General features: G+C 37.2%; 1 long non-coding RNA gene across 1 annotated transcript; it reads left to right on the top strand.

Moving 5' to 3' along the window:
• Positions 1-2066: 2066 nt before the first annotated feature.
• Positions 2067-3822, top strand: LOC121887596. Its single transcript, XR_006093003.1, has 3 exons — positions 2067-2323; positions 3334-3407; positions 3657-3822. It is a non-coding gene; the product is annotated as an uncharacterized LOC121887596 (long non-coding RNA).
• Positions 3823-4689: the final 867 nt, after the last annotated feature.

Here is a 4689-nt window from a genome sequence, read left to right as displayed (position 1 = left end):
GATGCTTTGGTGTCTACAACACTTAACACATTTCTCCACATTCCTCTCTTAAAGTCATTTCCAGTTGACCTGCAGTCTCTTCAGGGTGGTTTGATGTCGGTCTATCCCAACATCTGGGAAAGTTAGTCAGTGCTTTAACTGCACTACTCACTCCTTGTCCTTTTATCACTAGTTTTTTGCTCTTTTGCATTATCTACACACCGGTAAGCCTGATGAAGACTAAAATTGTTTTAGAGTAATCCACTTTATGAAGTATTCTGAGATCCTTTCCCTCATTTTACTGCTATGTTTTTGTATGTCTGAGTCATGCTGAGCAATTTGATTTCTCCCCTGTCACGTTCTACCACCAGCTGTAAACATTTAATGCCCAAACAGCATCTAAGAGTAGAGAGAATGATGATTTGAGGCTAAAGTCAGGCTCAGGCTCTGTCACAAAGTGAGCTTGCAAGGAATGATTTTGAGGGGGGGGGTTGGGGGGAGGTGGAAATGAGCTCAGAGATCCCGTCTGGAAATGTTGTTACTCCAGCTGCCTGCCGCCCCTCTGCTAGCACTCATAAATACTGTGGCCTACAGAGATGTTCACATGTGAGGAAAGCAGGGGAAAGTAGGAGGTACAGCTCAGTATAAGAGAGGAAAAAAGACAAGAGCACAGAGCAAGAGAGAAAACAGAAATACAAAGATAAGTGCGTAGGAGGAGGCTTTAGGTTCTCAGATGGATTGAAATGGAAAGTGGGAGTTTTAGTATCAGTATCTAACTGTATTATTTCTATACAACTGACAGCGAGAGGGAAAGAGGCAGAATAGACAGCAGGTAACCTCAAACTGAGGGAGAGTGGAAATGGAAATAGGGAAGCCTGTAACTATGTAGGGAAAAAATTCCCATCTGTCTGATGACTCATTCTCTCCCCTCAGCCACAGAAACGAAATTTAACAGTGTCCTAGTTCTTACACTGCTGAGACAATGATATTCACAAATTTTTGACTATGTACTGGATACATTCAACATCTGCACATTCTTGAACTGTTTCTGTCAGTCCAGCTGTATGTATATTACCCCCAAAGATTGTTTCAGAATAAAGATTACTTATGGTTATCTATATTTTTAGAGTAATTTAGGAGTTTGGAGTACATTTTAGTTGTTTCTGATTGCATGATCACTAACTGATTGGCCTGTCACAGACAGTTAAGTACAAGCTGTTATGTTATCTCAGTCTTGGCAGTCTGCATCTTGTAGGATTTTCTTCTCTTCATGAGTTTCCCCAATACAGACAAGCAGAAGTTAAACGCATTAGTCTACCTGGCTGCAATGCTTTCCATTCTCTGGATATTTGATGTTGCAGGAAAAGAAGAAGGGAAACTTACCTCAGCCGTCTATGAAATCCATCACTGTCAATAGCAAGTTTTTTTTTTTTTTTTTTTGTAGAGGCATTATGCAGCAGCATTTATCTCCTACACAAGTGAGAAATAAACATCAGATTATGTATTCATCACACTTTGGTAAGCTGTATCAGTCACATAAAGTCAAAACTTTCTGGTGTTCCTATTGTATCTATGACAATAAGCACGCAGCGTTGTCCCTACGAACCCAAATAATGGGGTTCAAATTCTTCCACCCAGTTATTTTTCAAACAAAAATGACAAATTCTCTCTGGCTTCAGCTTCTTTAATGGAAGGATTTGTTGCTTTTCTTTGTCACATATGGCAGAAAACTGAATATATTTCATTTTTTGGAATTTTAGTTTGACACAAAATGAGCAAACTGAAAATTCCGAGAAATTGTGCCGAGTATTTTCGCCAGTTTTTTTTAACATTTTATTGACTAAATAATTAATCGATACATCCATATTAAAAAAAATAAATATGAATTGTAGCCCTAGCATCTTTATAACAACACATTAACGTCAGTTGAATAATTTTAAAAGTACTTTTTGATATTTCCGTAGATAATGAAAAGCCCTTTTGGGGGATTTTTTCTTCTCCTCACACGTTACTTTCCACTGTTACTTTTACGTCTACTAATTTGCTTCTGCAAAAAAACAAAACTTCAACTCAAAGACTAAGAAGCAACCAAAAATTATTAAAACTCAAGCCAAATATGTTTGATACCAGAAGTTAGATGAATTGATTGATATCGTTTTCACTGGAAGTAGTTAGCCTAGCTCTGTCTAGTCCTTTCTTGACGTGTTTTATCTTTTGTATTTACTAAATGTAGAAATAGACAACAAGACATTGTGGTTTGAAGAGCAGTAGCCTGCAAACAACAGCTGTGTTACTGACCAACAACAGCTGTGAATCTGTACACAGCATCTCTGAAGTCCACCAGGTAAGTTACTCTTGGATGTTTTGGTGTAAACTAGGTTTGAGCTATCTTTGGCGAGGAAGCTAGTTAACGAGATACAGTAGCTGTTGGCTTTCTAGCTAACAAGATACAGATGTTACTTGGCTGGTTGAAGCGCACTCCTCTTATAATTAGCTCACAAGCTTTTATAGGTGTTTTAATATGTATTTTTTCTTATTTAACATAGGGTAACTATTTTCCATTAGCTTCCACTCTCGTTGCTAAACTCGGCTAAACACATCCTGAACCAGTCTCTTTACTGAATTCACATATTGATCTTTTCATCTAACTCTCAGTAATTAAGCAAGAGTGAATTTCTCCAAATTTCTTTAACATCATAATTGGAAAACTGAAGGCTCGGTACACAAATCAATATAAGATTTTGGTTACTAACATTCATACTTGGCTTCATTAATAATAATTGTACTTGTATTGGATCTTTTCTTTTTACCGTTGGACCTAAGTGTGCAGAACTTTCCCTTCTCCAATTCTGATTTTAAAGAAATACTCAATTCATTTGATATCTGTGTGTTTAGTTAGGTGTGCAGAGTAAGGCTGCAACTAACTATAATTTTCATTATCAATTAATTTGTTGATTATTTTCTCGATTAATTGATTAGTTGGTTGGTCCATGACATGTCAGAAAATTGTGCACACTGTTTCTTAGAGCCCAAGGTGACGACCTCTTTTGTCCCGACCAACAGTCCACAAACCAAAGATATTCAGCTCATAGCTATCATAGAAGACCAAATAAGCCAGAAAATATTCACATTTGAGAAGCTGGAATCGGAGAATTTGGACAATTTTTTCCTAAAAGTTGACTCCAAATGATTAATCAATTGTCAAAATAGTTGGCTATCAAGTGTTGGAGCTCTAGTGCGGAGCCTTTCTTTCTTCATATTTGATGTCGTTCTAACACCTGCAGTGATCTCAAAGGTTTAAAGAAGAAGAAAAAAAGATTGCCTTATGTTTTGCCTTTACGTTCCTCTATACAGTACCCCGCTCATGAGGAGGCCGCGCCAGTCTATGAGTAGCATTCATCTGTGCGCCATATGTGATTATATCAAAAGTAAGTTTAACCGTATGGAGGAAAAGAAATTCTGTTAGCTTCACTGTTAGCTCATGCACACTTGAACAACATCAAACATCAGCTTGAAAAATGGAAAAACACTGACTAGAAGGTATATTATTAAGTAAAGACTTCCTTATGATCTGAATATTTATCAAACCTTTATGTCTCGTATCATGTGATTAATGGAAAAAGGCCGTGAATCAGTGTTACTTCATGACAACTGTTTTTTTTTTTTTTTTTTTACAGTTAAGAACAAAATACCCCTCTTCACGTTAGACCAATGTTGTTTTCTCAAGGCCCCCAGGTCTGAGGGCTTAACATTACATCAGCACATGAAAGTGAAGGATGAAAAAGTGCCTTGTAGCTTGGACTTGAGTGGACTCCCTCCAGGATTAGCCAGGAAACCACAGGAATAAAGTGCTCAGGTTAAACGACACTCTGTATGTTTGTTTGCTTTATTTGTTTGAGAAAAACTGTATATTTAAGGCTGAAGTACCCAGATTAATCTTTGGGAAAATACTCAGAAAAAGTAATCTGTTGCACATTTCTTTCCCCAAATTGTAATGATGTCACAGACTGTGGCAGGTAATCCAATTACTTTCATGTTATCTTCTTAAAGTCTTACCAGTCCTTACCTGTCACTGGTATTGTCTGACAGAAACATTTTCTCTACTAGGTTGAGCTGCCACAGGTCGCTTCGTTTCTCTCTGTGTAATTGATGCACAAACTGTCAAAATCAGATTTTTACCTGTAGCAGGGATTGAGGCGTTGTCACCATTATCCCTAATAACGACAATGTTTTTGCCAGCTTGTTGTGAGCATGTTTTCTAATCAAGTGCTTTAATAGATAGCTTGTAAAGTTTGCTGTTGTGGACAAGCAATTTTGAGGAAAACAACAATTTAGTTTTGTCGTCTGTATATGCAGCAAGTTTGGTTGTTTTTTCTCACTTTGCAGCTTTTTCTAAATTCTGTCGCTGTCAAATTGATAAGAGTTGTTTTCTTAACTTGCTTGTGTCATTTTGCTTTTTCTCTGAAAACAGTTGCCTGATGTGGCCAAAAACAGCACTATGAGAGCGCTGAGGGTGAACTAAAACAGGAAAGTTGCGAGCTAAACAATGAGCTGAAACTCGCTATAAAGCCTCGTAAAGCCTCTCACACATTATACATTGTCATTTCCTACATTGATATTGTAAAAAAAAATGATTATAGCTACTTTAAGTTGCAGTGCATTGAGCTTTCAGGTATGTTTCCAAAGTCAAAGTTGTTATGTTTGGACCAT

This window comes from Thunnus maccoyii, chromosome 20, assembly GCF_910596095.1.
Source record: "Thunnus maccoyii chromosome 20, fThuMac1.1, whole genome shotgun sequence".
NCBI classification, from domain to species: domain Eukaryota; kingdom Metazoa; phylum Chordata; class Actinopteri; order Scombriformes; family Scombridae; genus Thunnus; species Thunnus maccoyii.
This window is presented reverse-complemented; position numbering and strand designations above follow the sequence as displayed.